The following is an 18,434-nucleotide window of genomic DNA, read 5'->3' on the forward strand; positions in this document are numbered from 1 at the left end:
ACTGACAGTATATTGTGTAATGCTTTGCTCTGCTATAAACAAAATGTCGTCCACTGACGATCTATGTTAACTGTGTGAAGAATCGAAATATTCATGGTTTTTCGTTTTGATGATTGGCCAAATAAGTTCAGTTGGGACCTATTTATCTGATTGAAAGCAATTTCATCTTATTTTAGCGATTCGATAACTGCAAATCAAAGTATAAAGGAAGGATAGAAAAGCGATAACCCGAATTCGGCCGAACGCCATTTTGTGTTTGCGACCCTCGCGGAGTCGATGTTCGATTCTTTGAAATCTTTGATCGCTGTGCCTTGCATACTACATGGTATTTAACGTACATTTTCGTGATTTTTGTACTTGTAACACCATTTAAAATAAACTGACGACGCAATTTTTGTGATTAAACGTATCCATTGGCGGGAATTTTACGTGAAAAACGTTATTCAAGTCCCATTGCGATTGTTCTGGCGTGTCATGAAGCCCTATGGGGCCATGTGCTTGATGTGTCATACAGATCTCCCGGTAGTTGTAAAACAATGCCGCTACGAATAGGAAAATGGACATTTAAGAAAGGTCATTTTTGTTTCGACGTCCTCTGTCTTCGAAAACCGCTTGCTCGATGCACTTATGCACCCATTTTCGCGGTAACCGGAGAGGTCGGCCAGTTGCGAACTGGGCCAGCGCCGGTGCCGACCAACTCAGGCATGGCCAGCGGGCGAAGCCGGCCAGGAGAAGTCGGCCACTCGCAACAAAGCAATATGATTGCATACGCATTCTCTTCACAGTTGAATACTTAATCGGCACATGCCCGTTTTAACTTTTTACTGCCATAGTTTTTGTTATTTTGTCGGTTTAATACAACAAGGAAAATTCAGAAAACAACGCGAAGAGGTCCCACGTCCACCCTGCAAAACAGGTGCGGTCTGCCTCAGTGTTTCTGAAGATCGCGCGCGTACCGTAAGGGAGCGTTCAGTTATTACGGCCGGGGGTGGGCCGGCAAAATCCAGGGGGGGGGGTCACCTCAAATTTGAAAACTGCAAAGGGGGGGCATGTATTTTTCAAACAGCTCAGAGGGGGGTCACTTAATTTCATAAGTATCTGTCCCGTCAAAAAGCAGTTTCAGTGTTCAGAAATATTCTGGGAGATAAAAATGATTTGTTGCATGATTTCATTCTCTGAAGTTATTCACCTGTAAATCTGAACAAACGTATAATTATCTGTCACACGAAAATCTTGACTTGGCAACTCTGAGGCTTGTCTTATTGTAAATCAAGCTCACTGCACTGAGGGCAATGAACAATTCCTATTACTTACATATTAGAGATATAGCAAGTTTTGTCAGGGAAATTATTTAACAGTTACCTGTACTGAGACTACTAGTACCATGAAAAGTTAAATGATACTTTTAGGTGAAATTCCAATATCATAATTGTTGTCCACATCTGAACTTTTAAATACCCTATTTGAATCAAGTACATTTGTATCAATTATCAAACACCTATAAAAGCACAAATTAATTTAGTTTAGCATTGTAAAAAAATTATTCTTAGTTTTCTCATAGACTCCAGTGTATAGTGAATCAGCATTTCTGTGAAATTCCAAAATCTAATTTCTTGCACACATATCAACCTTTAATCATCCTAGGCTAACTTTAAAATGAATTATCAAATATCTATAAATACACAGATTTTGATTCTTTTGTATTGGAAAAAAATTATTCATATTTTCCTCATAGACTCCCATGTACAGTGAATCTACATTTTGGTATAATTCCAAAATCCAATTTCTGGCGAAAGCATCCATTTCTTACCACCCTTATCTAATCAAGTGCATTGATATCATAATCGAGAGTACATAAATACATGGGTTTACCTATTTTTGTATTGGAAAAAAATTATTCATACTTTCCTCATAGACTCCCATGTATAGTGGATGAACATTTTCAGTGAAATTCCATTATCAGATTTCTTGTACACATTAATATGCACCTTTAACCATCATATTCTAATCAAGTACAATTATGTTAATTATTGAACGTCTGTATATGCACAAGTATACCAAGTTTTTCATTGGAAAAAAATTATTCACAATTTTATCATTGACTCCCATGTATAGTGGATGAACATTTTTGGTGAAATTCTAAGGTCAAATTTTTTGTCCACATGCCAGTTGTAACATCCCTATTTCATTTAAGTTCATTTATGAAAAGTATCAAATATCTATAAACGCATAGATATAGTTTTGCATTGAGAAAGTATTACATGTACATAGGTTCCTCATACATGTATGAGAAAATATATGTATACCATGTATAGTGAATCAACATTATCAACAGCTGATTTTTAATTAAATCCAAATATCAAAATATGTACACACACGCTTGCGCAAAAATATTGCGATCCACCAGTAATTTCTGTCCAACCCCTTGAGGGGTAATTTCAAAATTATAGCAAGTCAGAATGGGAAATCTGAGCATTTACACCTTTTGAGTTTGTAAGGAAGGTCATTTGAAAAAATCTAAGCCCTTTTTTGGGGGGATTCTATCGGTCCATACCCCTGAGGTGTTTGTGTGTGCAGCTAATTTACTCAAGCAATGGGGGGGGGGGGTCATGAAATTTTTGTCATCTTGAAAGGGGGGGTCAATAATTTTTTGGTACAATGGGTAGGGGGGGGGGTTCACTTATTTTGACTGATGCGCAGGAAGAATTTGCCGGCCCACCCCCGGCCGTAATAACTGAACGCTCCCTAAGTTCAGGAAAACATTATACCGAGTTCGTAACTGGCCGAGTTCTCCCACTGGCCGAGCTTGCAACTGGCCGACTTCTCTTGTATTCGTTTCGCGCTTCGCGGTAACCGGAGAAGTCGGCCAGTTGCGAACTGGGCCACAGCCGGTGCCGACCATTTCGGCTAGTGGGAGAGGTCGGCCAGGAGAAGTCGGCCACTCGCAATAAAGCAATATGATTGCATACGCATCCTCTTCACAGTTGAATACTTAATCGGCACATGCCAGATTTAACTTTTTTCTTCCATAATTTTTGTAATTTTGTCGGTTTAATACTACCAGGAAAATTCAGAAAACAACGCGAAGAGGTCCCACGTCCACCCTGCAAAACATGTACGCAATAAAGCAATATGATTGCATACGCATTCTCTTCACAGTTGAATACTTAATCGGCACATGCCAGATTTAACTTTTTACTACCATAGTTTTTGTTATTTTGTCGGTTTAATACTACCAGGAAAATTCAGAAAACAACGCGAAGAGGTCCCACGTCCACCCTGCAAAACATGTACGGTCTGTCTCAGTGTTTCTGCAGATCGCGCGCGTACCGTAAGGGAGCGTTCAGTTATTACGGCCGGGGGTGGGCCGGCAAAATCCAGGGGGGGGGGTCACCTCAAATTTGAAAACTGCAAAGGGGGGGGGCATGTATTTTTCAAGCAGCTCAGAGAGGGGGGGTCACTTAATTTTTTATAAGTATCTGTCCCGTCAAAAAGCAGTTTCAGTGTTCAGAAATATTCTTGGAGATAAAAATGATTTGTTGCATGATTTCATTCTCTGAAGTTATTCACCTGTAAATCTGAACAAACGTATAATTATCTGTCACATGAAAATCTTGACTTGGCAACCCTGAGGCTTGTCTTATTGTAAATCAAGCTCACTGCACTGAGGGCAATGAACAATTCCTATTACTTACATATAAGAGATATAGCAAGTTTTGTCAGGGAAATTATTTAACAGTTACCTGTACTGAGACTACTAGTACCATGAAAAGTTAAATGATACTTTTAGGTGAAATTCCAATATCATAATTGTTGTCCACATCTGAACTTTTAAATACCCTATTTGAATCAAGTACATTTGTATCAATTATCAAACACCTATAAAAGCACAAATTAATTTAGTTTAGCATTGTAAAAAAATTATTCTTAGTTTTCTCATAGACTCCAGTGTATAGTGAATCAGCATTTCTGTGAAATTCCAAAATCTAATTTCTTGCACACATATCAACCTTTAATCATCCTAGGCTGACTGAGTACTTTAAAATGAATTATCAAATGTCTATAAATACACAGATTTTGATTCTTTTGTATTGGAAAAAAATTATTCATATTTTCCTCATAGACTCCCATGTACAGTGAATCTACATTTTGGTATAATTCCAAAATCCAATTTCTGGCGAACACATCCATTTCTTACCACCCTTATCTAATCAAGTACATTGATATCAATAATCGAGAGTACATAAATACACCCGTGGCCACTTTAGTGTTGATTAAGCCTGTCTGGTGCAAGCAGAAATTCTGTTTGTATAAACGGAACAAAGTGGTGGTCGGTGTAATAAATGTAAGGTTCACTATCGGCACCCCACTGTTAGGATTGAGATAACGTTCTACTAAAATGTCTCGCCTGCCCAATTCAAATCGATCACAACACTGCACTGTAGACACGCTGTAAGTCTGCACTCCGACAATGAACATCAATAACAACGGTCGCGAATATCATACGGGAAAATCCTTCAGTAAGGACGTGGGCAGCTTGTTTGTTCAAAATATAAGATATTGTGGTGGCAATTTGGCATCTAGCGAGGTACCACCAGGAGCTACAAAATAACAAGCAAGCGACCGTTTGAAGATAAGCGTGGAGGGAGCCAAAAGTTTGGAAGAGATATACATGTATCAGGACAGGTTCCCTTCAACCGGGATGAGAAAAGTGTCGTTCATGGTTACACACATGTGAATACATGTACATGTAAAATGCTACCTCGACTGTACTTTACTCTTACCTTTTCTCTCGTACCAAGTGAAATTGGAGTAAGTTTATTCACGGTTTGTATGAAAGAAACATGGCTTAGTGCAAGTGAATGTTTATTTCGAAAGTTTTGCAGTCAAGACGGGCGATGTCTGTAATTTAATTGCTAACATTTTCAAAGTGGCACTTTCCCTATTCCCGCGTCTGAACAAAGTGTGAACACGACACTTACGATACACGCTATCGTATCGTTGGTATTCATTCACTGCAATATTGAAATCGGCACAAAATGTGTGATGTTCTGTAACACTGACTGCATTTGAAACACATGAGTTTTACCTGAAACTAAATACTCATAGGGCAAACGCTGTGGTCAATATCATTTGTATACAGTGTATTTTATAATCCCCCCTTAATTTCAGGCTAATCGGCGTGTCCATGGGGTACCGATAGTAGGATCATTATCACCACTGATACAGGGTAAAGTAACAGTTTTATCACCCTTTTGCAGACAGAATTTCTGCTTGCACCAGACAGGCTTGATCAACACTAAAGTGGCCACGGGTGTACATGGGTTTACCTATTTTTGTATTGGAAAAAAATTATTCATACTTTCCTCATAGACTCCCATGTATAGTGGATGAACATTTTCAGTGAAATTCCACAATCAGATTTCTTGTACACATTAATATGCACCTTCAACCATCATATTCTAATCAAGTACAATTATGTTAATTATTGAACGTCTGTATATGCACAAGTATACCAAGTTTTTCATTGGAAAAAAACTATTCACAATTTTATCATTGACTCCCTTGTATAGTGGATGAACATTTTTGGTGAAATTCTAAGGTCAAATTTTTTGTCCACATGCCAGTTGTAACATCCCTATTTCATTTAGGTACATTTATGAAAAGTATCAAATATCTATAAACGCATAGATATAGTTTTGCATTGAGAAAGTATTACATAGGTTCCTCATACATGTATGAGAAAATATATGTATACCATGTATAGTGAATCAACATTATCAACAGCTGATTTTTAATTAAATCCAAATATCAAAATATGTACACACACGCTTGCGCAAAAATATTGCGATCCACCAGTAATTTCTGTCCAACCCCTTGAGGGGTAATTTCAAAATTATAGCAAGTCAGAATGGGAAATCTGAGCATTAACACCTTTTGAGTTTGTAAGGAAGGTCATTTGAAAAAATCTAAGCCCTTTTTGGGGGGATTCTATCGCTCCATACCCCAAGGTGTTTGTGTGTGCAGCTAATTTACTCAAGCAATGGGGGGGGGGGGGGTTCATGAAATTTTTGTCATCTTGAAAGGGGGGGTTCAATAATTTTTTGGTACAATGGGTAGGGGGGGTTCACTTATTTTGACTGATGCGCAGGAAGAATTTGCCGGCCCACCCCCGGCCGTAATAACTGAACGCTCCCTAAGTTCAGGAAAACATTATGCCGAGTTCGTAACTGGCCGAGTTCTCCCACTGGCCGAGCTTGCAACTGGCCGACTTCTCTTGTATTCGTTTCGCGCTTCGCGGTAACCGGAGAAGTCGGCCAGTTGCGAGCTGGGCCACCGCCGGTGCCGACCAACTCGGCCAGTGGGAGAGGTCGGCCAGGAGAAGTCGGCCACTCGCAATAAAGCAATATGATCGCATACGCATCCTCTTCACAGTTGAATACTTAATCGGCACATGCCAGATTTAACTTTTTACTACCATAGCTTTTGTTATTTTGTCGGTTTAATACTACCAGGAAAATTCAGAAAACAACGCGAAGAGGTCCCACGTCCACCCTGCAAAACATGTACGGTCTGCCTCAGTGTTTCTGAAGATCGCGCGCGTACCGTAAGTTCAGGCAAACATTAGGCCATTTCTTCAGTAAAATTCATGGCTTGACAACCCTTAACTAATTTGCTTCACCATCTCCCATGACTTTTTAACGAACTTCAAGTGTAACCATGACAAAGGCTGCAAAACTCGATGCCACAATCGCAATTTTACCCAATGTGTGTATATCGTACGTGCGTTGAACTGTGATCTATGATGTTTGAAAACATTATGCTCACCGTATGCATGACATTTAGATCGCTTTCGCATATAACTTTGGTGAGACTTCGAAAAAAGAAATACTATTATAGATCATATATTCTAATTGGGTGCACACTGTACTGGCCGAGTTCGCCCACTGGCCGAGCTCGCAACTGGCCGACTTCTCTTGTATTCATTTTCGCGGACGGGGCAATTGAACTTCGTTTTAAACTTAAAGTCATACATTCGGAACACTGTAGACCTCTTCACTCTGTTCCTCTGAAAAAAGGCGGGAAGCATGATTTTTATGGAAACTCACAATATTACGACATTAGGGATGGTCAAAGATTTCAACAACGGATAAAGACACTACTACTCTCAATAGAGTGAGAGATGTTATAAAGAGAAACCTGCCCCATTTTACGAACAGCCAGAAAATTTCGATTAAAAATTTGCGAAGGGTGGTACTCAACACGTTAGTCTTTTATCGCCTTCCTTCTGGTGATATTAATCCCGTTTTTTATCCTTACTCCCCCGTTTCAATCGTAAAATTTGAGTTAGTTTTCTCAAAGTTTACTCCAATCACCGTCGAAAGATACGAACACTGTACTTGCCACATTCTGCATGTATAAACGTCTCATTACCTGAAGGCTCCTTGGATGGTACCTGAAACCGAGTCGCTGCCTGTTTAACTCGGGTGACAAACAGAAGACTTGTAATCCCCAAAGGTGTTACTGTTCCCTTGTTGCGTTTATCTTATCCATGCTATGATAGGAACGTCAGGGCTGTAACGACTCACTCAATACCACGGGCACACACATATCCTTGCACATGGAACTATGTTGACAGGAAACAGTGAACTACCCACTTTTCAACTTCAAGTAATCAAGTTTCTTTTTTAATTTAGGCTCTAAACTAAGTTTTAAAAATATGGTGAAACAAAATATCGTTCTTCGTTCATTTTCATTCAAGTTTCCTATTTGCGGACGCTTCACTTCAGTAACGCGCATTGATCATATATGCAAATGTGATCAGAACAGCATGGAACGTTCTTTCCACGTGTACAGCATTTTTATGCAAATGCTAACAACGTAACGTGTCCTAGGTTTTTACTCCAAGAGCTGAGCGTATCCTGTGACATCTCACGAATGAATTGCTACCCAGAAACCTATTGTATACAGTATGGCCACTCTTACATGTAAGAAAGGAGAATTTTCAGTGATTTAATTCACGGTATTAATTTCACAATAAAACGAATTCGCGAGCTGATTATTGAATTTTGGTGATGTTGAATATAATTGAAAAATAGAGCTAAATTCCAGTGTTCATATGTTTGATAAAATCCCAAACTGACGACACCGAACGCCAACCCGTACGACACCGTATGTGTACAACGCACCTGCAGTCGACTAGTCGATTGTGACACAGTAAGCTTACACACAATGCAATATCGGTCGACCTAAAATTTTGGACTGTGATCGTAGCGTTTCAAAAGTACGAAAAATGAGACCAAGTTACTGTTTGTTTATTTAGATTTGATCTAAAACCTCCGACAACCAACAGACAAAGTCCTACTCTGCCGCAGAAATCAAAGTTTTCAAGCGTCGACTTTCTCTTCAGCTATGCACACAACCACGGCCCCTCCACAAAACGCGATGTCGATCGAATATTGACACTATGATCGACCATGGATGGATTGACGTGGCGTTTCAAAAATATGAAAAATGAGACACAGTAACTTTTGGTCGCTTTACATTTGATCAAAAACCTATTAAACCCATCAGACAAGGCCCTACTCTTACGCAGAAAACCAAAGCTCTCAAGCGTCGACTTTCTCTTCCGCGTTTGAGACTCTTTCTTCAAACATCGGCTTTATTCGGAAATGGTCGGCTATTCGTGGGCGTAACGTCAGTCCAATGGTAAGCTATACCTGACGTGACCGTCGGAATAATTCGGGCTGTAGTCGGGAAAGCAAGGTTGACCTCGAGAGCGATTCCCGTACAGTACAACACGTTCGCAGATCGCGGTACTACAGGCTGATACTAGATAGCAACAAGTTCACCGCGTAAATTGCTAGACTACATATAGCCACATCGGCACTTCTGAAATGTTATATCCGGCTTGCAAGACAACAAAAATATCAAAATATTATTATCAAAACCAGAATTTCGGGGCTACTGAGCGAAACATTGCTGAAAAGTAGCCGGCCAAAATACGGAAGTAACCGGTCAATATGGCCGGCATCCGACTAAAAATGAACACGCTGCAAACGTAGAGAGGCTTGTTGCGATGGACAAGTAGCCTTTGGCTTTTTGACCAGAAAAATAAGTGAGTGTTCATTGATAATTCAAAGACTGGATCCGTTGACACCAAAGTTTGCTCTTGACTTTTATTGCATTGCATGCACCTTTCCGCAATGCCGCTCATTGATTGTGGATAATAGAAGTTACTGAGTCTCATTTTTCATACTTTTGAAACGCCACGTCAATCCATCCATGGTCGATCATAGTGGCAACATTCGATCGACATCGCGTTTTGTGGAGGGGCCGTGGTTGTGTGCATAGCTGAAGAGAAAGTCGACGCTTGAAAACTTTGATTTTCTGCGGAAGAGTAGGACTTTCACTCAAGCTGAGCTCAGTAATTTCAGTACTGTCTGTAATAGTTCTACTTCATGCGATGAGTCTGTTGGTACCTTTGAAGCTATTATCCACAAAGTTGCTGATTGTTCTTTGAAAAAATTTACATCAAGAATAGTTCCAAAAAATGGAAATCAAAAGCAAAGAAAAAGAAACCTTGGTTTGATAATTCTTGTTATGCAGTACGCACAGAGTTAAATGAGGCTTGTAAACTTTTAAGTCGTTTCCCTTGTGATCCTTTCATTAGAGGTAGATGCTTTACTTTAAAAAGCATTATAAAAAGCTTATCAAGCAAAAGAAGTATGTACAAAAAGAACTTGCTTGAACAGTTAGAGAATTCTCATTCTGAAAGTACGCAGAATCATTGGAAGTTATGGAAAGAAATCATAGGCGATAGTGTTACTGACAGAAGTGACGTTTCAATTTCTCAAGGGGAATGGTTTAATCATTTTAGAAATTTAGCTGATGGTGGTCATGATGTTTCTGATAACTTTTCTGTACAAGTACTTTCTGATCTGCATTGCATGGTAAAGAGCAATTATGATAATGAGTGTCCTATTCTCAATTGTCCTTTTTCTGAAGCAGAATTACTTAAAGCCCTCTGTAAGTTGAAATCAAAAAAGTCCCCAGGTGCAGATGGTAACTTGAATGAAATGTTGAAGTTTGGTGGACAAAGTTTGCGTACTCCAATTTGCTCTTTATTTAACACCATTCTTAGATCCGGTAAGTTTCCCAGTTCTTGGAAATCAGCTTTTTAGTACCTGTTTACAAGTCAGGTGACAGAAGTGATCCATCCAATTATCGAGGAATTTCAATTAATAGCTGTCTGGCAAAATTGTTCACTTCCGTTCTCAATTGTCGGCTTGTTAAGTACTTGAATGATAAGGGAATTTACACTCCATTTCAGTCTGGTTTCAGAGTCATGAGATCTACTTCTAATAATATTTTTGTTTTGAGATCTGCTGTTGATAAGTATATTTATTCTTCGTATATGAACAAAGCTGATTGCAACTTAAATAACAAGTATCTTTTTTGTTGTTTTATTGATCTTCATAAAGCATTTGATAAAGTTTGGAGACCAGGTTTGCTTTGGAAACTTAGGAATTATGGTATCAATGGTAATTTCTTTTCTGTGATTAAGTCTATGTATGAAAATGTTAACTATTGTGTTAAATCTAACAATAGCCTCACTGACATGTTTGAATCTAAAGTAGGAGTTAAACAGGGGTGTAATCTGAGCCCTACGTTATTTAACATTTACATAAATGACCTTCCAGGTACTTTTGGCTCCAGTGAGGACAGCCCCATGACATTAGATTCATTGCACATCAACTGTCTTTCATATGCTGATGATCTGCTGTTGATTTCAGAAACTCAAGTAGGTTTGCAAAGTTGTCTTGATAAATTACACTCTTATTGTTTGAAGTGGAAGCTTTCTATTAGTACAAAGAAGTAAAAAGTCATGGTTTTTAACAAAAGCAATCACTTACTGAAATGTACATTACTTACCTATAATGGACTTGCCCTTGATTTTGTGAAAGAGTATTGTTATCTCGGTTTTGTTATAACTCCCAATGGCAAATTTAAAGCAAATTTTCACAATCTTAAGATGAAAGCTACTAAAGCTCTTTTTAGTCTTCGTAAAGGTATTTCTTATAATGGGAATTTTTCTGTGAAAGTTGCTTTAGATCTTTTTGATCATTTGATTGTTCCCATTCTTACCTATGGTTGTGAAATTCGGGGGAATGAAATTAATGATATGAGTAATTTCTTAAATGATGTTAGCTTTTCTTTCTACAGATATTTACTGGGAGTTTCAAAACATGCTCCCCAGGCAGGTATTATAGGTGAACTTGGTAGATATCCTATCAAAATTGTCATAGTCAAACGCATGTTAAAATATTGGCACAAGTTAGTTTTTAGTGATGACATTCTGTTACGTTCAGCGTATCTTTCTGCAAGATATCATTTAAAGTGGTTTGAGTTCATTCAAAACATACTACTTATAGCGAAGGTAATATTTGGTCAGCTGTTTGTAACAGTAATGCCACTATTAAAATTGTACAGAATAACTTACGCAAGCATTATCAAGTTTCTTGGTACAGTGATTTACACAATGATAATAAGTCTCCCGGGAAGGGAATAATAAGCTCTGAACGTACAGAGAATTTAAAACTAAGTTTGGTTTAGAGAATTATTTACTGGATATTAAGAACTTACGCTGTAGAAAATTGGTCACAAAACTTCGTATTTCTGATCACTGTTTACAAATCGAGTCGGGCAGAAGGTCAAAACCAAGAATTCCGCCTGAATCCAGATTTTGTAAGTTTTGTAAGTCTTCCGTCGAGGATGAATTTCACTATTTAATGAAGTGTCAAAAATATAATAGTGATAGAGAAGTTCTCTTTTCTGCAATGAAGTTGTATTATCCTATATTTGATAGTTTAAATGAAGAGATAAGTTTTTGTACATTTTAACTTCAGATGATACGCTGTCTCTCATGAAATATATTACAAACACTATGTTTCCCCCAGCAGCTGCAGGTAAAGACATAGACAACAATGTTTTATGCAATGTTTAGTTTTGTTCTTGCTATACTGCACTTTCCGAAGTGTGTTGTTATGCAATAAAGTGATTAAAGTGATTGATTCTGAACTGAAATTGAAAGAGTAGGTTTAAGTAAAAGTCCTGTTTTGTTGTGCTGATTTTCGCTACCGTACTTTCTTTTATAGGGTTATAAACATTCATACAAAGCAAAAAATCTTCAGTTTGTCTCCTTTCGATCGTACAGAGATATTGTGTGACAGGAAAACTTGTCTAGTTCAAAGGGCAATGATCTTTGCGAACGTACGCTCAACCAGCTAAAATAGCTTTTCATATGCAAAATCATCGTACGTTAAACTGCTGGTATTGTTTAAACAGCATTTTATTGAAAGGGATTCTATAGTGCCATTGTTTTTGTAAACTCTTCATGCAATTTTATGAACAAAATGATGACCTCAAAGTAACAGCAAGTGCTGGACGGCACTTTTAACGCTGGTCGGAAATCCTCAGTGCCGGACAGAGCCGTCATCAAGTCAGGCGCCAACCGGCGTGGGCCATGCTAAAAGTAGTCCGGCAGTGCTTATGTTTTGTTTACAATAATCTGTTCGCATATGTTGACATACAGATTAATCCTCTGATAACCAACTCGGGTACTTTTAAGTTAATGGAGCGTTCCCGTAATGTATTATTTTTAACTGAATACAGTGCTAGTTTCAGATTCTGCTTTGTGCCAGTGTGACATCCTAAATAGCTTGGATGGGCAACAAAAAGAGTCCCATGCAAATATTACTACATTTAACAGCACAGTGACAACTTGTCAATATATCGTTACGTATTCCATTTTCGAATTTTTGAAACATTTCAAGAAAATATGAACAGCCTATTTGGTGTATATTTCATCGTGATAACACAAACATTGGTCAGGTTTGCCATGCCACACAAATAGTAAACTAAGCACAGCACAAGGATAGACTAAGTTGGACGCTGTTTGGGCAGAAACCAGAAAATAAGCCTTTGCCTAAAAGCGATGCAAGCGATGAGAATATGACAGAACCCATGACCTCGGAGGTCGCTTTGTAGCGTTCCGAAAGTATTTCCAAAGGGATACGGTGTATTCTGCGCGAGTACTTACCGAGGTCATGGGGTTATGTTATTGCTACATATGTTCACCATTTTTTTCGATGCCGTCGAAAGACATCGCGACACGGCCAGATTTCATATAGATTCTATATAGTGCGCATTGATAGGCTGTGTGAGTGACCTTTTCATCAGCTGTGAACTCACTGGTAGGCCATGGGAAACTTTCTACTATTCATATGCAAATATTTTGATGCAGAGATCACTCTGTCACTGTATTTCTATCTCAAATGAGACAACAGAAACAGACACAAAAACACGTTTCAGGACGGAAATCTGAAATATTTAATTTTTAACACATGTGAACGAAATTGGCATTTCAAGTAACAATAAACTGTAATAAAAATTCCAATAACTGAAACATCATCATTGTGGGCGAAATTGAGTCGCAGACTTTTCAGAATCAGAGTCCGAGTAGGGCTGATTTGCGATGCTTAAAAGACGCACCCGTAAAGAGTTATTTCCTGTGGCTGCGATGTGGAATGAGAAGTTGAAGATTCCTCCAGTGATTTGAGTATTTGAGAATAGCTCGGGTAACTGGTTTTGAACTTGCTGGCCACACCATTGCAATGATTGCGTAGTACTGATCGCTATGTTTTTTTCAGGAGCCGATCTATCGCTCGCGTTGCTGGCCATGGCCAATTACAATTGTCAGTGCCATGGTCGACCCTGGTACTACACTATCGCTTGACGATGTTTTCGGTCGCGGGTTGAATTTTTTATCAATCCCACTCAAAATGTTATTTATTTGCCGTTGTCTTCGTTGGCGACTGACTTATGGCAACTGGATACCGAATGTAGCTCATACGCTTCGTCGCTATGTTTCCGTATGCTGACGTAAATTCTGAAAAGTAGTTAGGTCAAACTCGACCGGTGGAATACTCTTGAGGCTACGAGTTTACGTTGCTTTTGTGTGACGTCTGTCATATTTGGCGATGTGTTTCATAACGGTGGTTTTTTTTTTGCAATTCAACCCGACGAGGGCGTTGACGTCTTCGGTCGAGACCGCAGCAAATAATACACATGTCGAAGGCTTTACCGTAGCGTTCGCCACTACTGCTTCCATCGTATTCACATTTTCATCATAAATGGCAAAACATTGATATTTTCATACCGATGTAAATCATGGAGATTAAGCCAGAGACGCTCCAGTTAAGCGTAGTGACAGCGACTCCGACGACAATGATGTAGGAGATGACTAAAGCACCGTTGTTGCATGTACTTTAACCAGAGTGTAGTGTAATGGAAGGGGTCTGCAGACCTAAAACACAAACCGCCATCTTGACTAGAATTTACAGAAAGTACGACAGCTTTAAAAAATGGTACAACAAGAATAATGATGAATGGCTGGTCAAATGAATGCGCTGAATTTAACATTCATTCCTACAGTGTGGAAGAAACCTTTTCTCTTGACAGTTTGGTTCAATACATTGTTTCTAGCAATATTTTTAATCGCTGTTGGAAGAAAAATCATTTTTTGTACATTGCAGCCACAAGCATATATGTCTTTACATCTGGCTTGCAGTGAATCTTCACTAAAAACTTAATTTGCCCCTCTTTAGAACCTGAAATCACCAACTGAATTCAGAACTTTATATTACAGTTGACTCATTTATATAATGGCAAGCAGTCCTGAAAAAGGCCATTATAAAGGGACAATGTCTCTTTTCATGTGGCCTGCTGCATTTTTGTCAAAATCCTTGAACCCCCTTCAAGGCATTGTAAACGCTTCTCAGGGCCCCCAACAATTGTCTTATATAATATTATGGAACAATACAGTAAGAATACTTGTTGTTATCCGACTTGGAGTATACGCCCTCTGGCCAAGGGCGAGATCCAATTTGGGTGAGATTTTGCTCAGACCTTGACAAGAAATTTAAATGGGAAGTTACAGGACAGTTGGCGCACAATAGGGGAATTACTGATGACGAAGCCATTTGTATACACCGGGCGGGAGGTTTTGAATTCTCATAGCATCGCTTTGACCGTGTGAGAAATTTGAATAATCATGGTGGACATTTTCGTGACATATGGAAAGAGGGATCAAATGGTCATACACGGAACAGATTTTGAAACATATGCTTTCCTCCGGCGAAAAAACGGAACATTTTTCAGTTTATTTTCAACTGAAGTTTAGTCGCTTTATATTCACAGACATCATATGCAAGATTCAACGACAATGAACGCCTGAAATATGGCAAAATTATGGGATTCTGGGACCAAACACGGCACGTCCGATCAGTAGCGTGGCTTTTTTACATTTGCATAGATTTATGATAATCCGGCTTTTATATCGGAAGTCCTGTTTAAGCAATTCTTGTGTTCGTCGTTGGCTGTCACGTGGCTGATAGTAGTAAGGTTTAATACCTGTTGAAGAAATTCAACCGACGGAAACAGGTACTTGAAGTGATCATCAATATTGTACATGCCGCGTTGAGTGCAAACTACATCATGTAAGTAGTCTCGATATCTAAAATGGTTATAAATTCAGTTTCGTTACGTGTCAAACATGCCCCATTAGCCGATACCTGGCAGTTTTTAGATCTCTGTCACCCGATAGATCACTGGGGCAAACGTTGGTGAGTTCCAGTCAACCATTTTAAAAGTCACAAATCCAGATTGGCCAGCCTTTGTAAAGTATTTCCTTGGGCGGAGACGCTCCTTCAAATCAACCAGGACCGACTGTGCTCCGACAATGTAACAAATCTTTATGGGCTGCACAATCAAACATCGTGCAGTTCCATATTTTACACTATTTTAATCCTCATCTAATGTCATCCCAAGGCTGTGATAATTCGGTCTGTACGGTAAAAACAATCTGATTTAAATTAGATGTAGAAATTGCGACGCCTGCACATTTGCTTTTTGCCTCACGAACGCCCAATTAACGTTCTTACAAGATTGGTGATTTTTTCTGTCTGGTTGTGTGCAGATTGCTCTTCAATAATCTTGATCTAGACTTAAGGTTCGTCATCCATAATGCCATTTGCGTTCGATTCACAGCAAAACCATCGAATATCGCAAAAAGTAACTTGAACCCTAAAAAATCTTGATTTGCATATTCGCCCTAATAATGTTGAACTTTTTACCTGATAAACTTCGAGTTCATTGCTACAAACGAATCAAACAATGGTTTTCGCATGAACAGCTTCAACAATTTTTGTAAAGACGCTGTTCTTCGTATGTTTTCTTTGATGTCGACAAAAATCAAATGCTATCATATTCTTTCATCTAATAATGCACTGTACTGCTAAATGTGTTAAGTAAAACTTCAATGTTTTGGATGCAAGTGTTTGCGGTTTACTTGTGCGGCTGTTCACTCGTTAGCATGCATTGTCGGTAGAAATTATGTCACAGCTTTCTGTAGGTAGGAAAGGACCAAAAGTATGCGTTGTCGAAAACTTTTCAATGCGTTTTAAAATTCTGACAAGTATATATAGCGCTATAAAGAGTGTCCGTTTAAGGGCATAGAAAATCATGACTAATTACCGAATGTCTTCTGCAAAATTGTTATTTCCATTTTTTGCCTTACTCAAAAAAGCCCAACAACAATGAATACTATCCCCATTTTATGTCTTTTTTATGTTTGTAGAAGGTAAATGCGGCAAAGCATTGACGTAGTAATCCCATTCACACGGAAGTATTATTGTATGTGTGATGATTCAAATTGCTACTAGATTGTATTAAAAAGGTTATTCTCTTTTATAGACTATTTTTCACTTACCTTCTAGGAAAGACAAATCTGAGGCGCACTAGACTGATGCCTGTTGTGCAAAGACGCGGTTCACAACACCCAGCCTTTTATTGGTGGTTTTGGACGGTACTATTAACGAACAGGGGTTCCTTTTTTGTGCTTGAATGGTTCGCATCCATCTTAAAAGCCAGTGTTGAAAGTCATGTCTCCTAATACACGAGAAAACAATAAGGCATCTATACTAATACAGTGCTAGTTTGTTCTGAAATCAATTGTACAAAACAAGCGGAATTTCAGGTTAGATGTGTGTATTCGATAACCCATAAGTTATACGTAGGAACGTCAATAATTTAAATACAATGCAAATATTCAAAGAGAAATTTATTGCTTCAAGTCAGCGTGTCATTGGTTAGATTAGATGGATTCCTCTATTTGCATTCCAGATTACTAAATTACGCTAACTTCTGGTTTCTTGCATGATTGGGTGAGAAGTGTTTAGTTACACACCTCCATTAAAGATCGACGAGTTTAAATTGGTATTGGTAGATTGTTCAATTTTTTTTTTAATGAAGTTAAAAGCCTCCATTGGTAATAAAATCAACTATTCCAATGCAATGTATTTTTTCGGATATTTGAGAATCCACGAATAATTTATATTACATTCTTTGGCTCTCTGTGATTTGATATGTTAACTGAGTAACATTTTGCAATGTGACTTGTCAGTGATTGTGGAATATCTCTAACTCTCAAATGTGACATGGCAAAACCAAACCTTCACTTAGCATAGCTGTATGGTTAACAGATTGAAATGACTCCACCGATATTCGTTTAACGTCAGACACCTTGAAATATACGTCACCACGCATGCCCCTGCAGTTTTGACGTTTCCAGCTCGATGTACCACAGGCCTAATGAATCAAATTTTACACTTAAGGAGAGTTGAGTTTTATGTGGACTCAACGCGCAGAGTTCTTAAAGCCTCAGTTCACAAAACCTGTTCCAAATTGACGTTACGTCAAAGTATTGACACCAAAATTAGTTTAAATCATATGTGTTAGCATGACATACAGTACATATTCTCATTAACTATTGGCTGGACAAGCCAAAAATAACATAACTGCAGCGGTATCTGAAAAGGCGGAAAGCATGATTCTTACAGATACTCACCGTATTACGACATCAGGGATGGTCGAAGTTGCGTCCAAAAAGATTGTTGCTACGGGTAAACACTCTACTACTCTCAATATAGTAGATTTTATAGAGAGGAAACCTATCTCATTGCACGATAGCAACCAAAAAACTTCGATTAAAAACGCTCACTATCGAAGGGTGGTATTCGACATATTAGTTTTTTATTATGCCCCATCTGGTGATATTATTCCCGCTTTTATCCCAATTCCCCGGTTTCAACCATAAAATTTGGGTTAGTTTTCTCAAATTGTGAGCTCAGTGTCATATCTTGATCTGTTTTTTTGAAATTAGACAAATTGCACACTAAGCTGTATGGCAAAAGTGATGATTTTAATTTTGAAATAATTAACATTACCTACTTAACAGTAATATTCCATCGTATCCAGCTTATGGAGTATAAATTTCACAACTCCTTAGACGTAGAGTTTGTGATTCACATGAA

At 38.5% G+C, this 18,434-nt stretch overlaps 1 protein-coding gene across 2 annotated transcripts in view; it reads right to left on the reverse strand.

Annotated features, from left to right (window-relative positions):
- The window catches only part of LOC139152676 (mycocerosic acid synthase-like), a 23,075-nt gene extending 6,065 nt beyond the window's left edge, over positions 1-17,010 (reverse strand). The window contains exon 1 of one of the 2 annotated variants that reach the window (XM_070725959.1): positions 16,832-17,010. The gene's annotated coding sequence lies outside the window, so the exon portion shown is untranslated. Of the gene's footprint in view, positions 1-7,434; positions 7,564-16,831 lie in introns of those variants that run through there. The other variant, XM_070725960.1, reaches the window with a different exon arrangement.
- Positions 17,011-18,434: the final 1,424 nt, after the last annotated feature.

The sequence above is a fragment of the Ptychodera flava genome, chromosome 16 (genome assembly GCF_041260155.1).
Source record: "Ptychodera flava strain L36383 chromosome 16, AS_Pfla_20210202, whole genome shotgun sequence".
NCBI lineage: Eukaryota > Metazoa > Hemichordata > Enteropneusta > Ptychoderidae > Ptychodera > Ptychodera flava.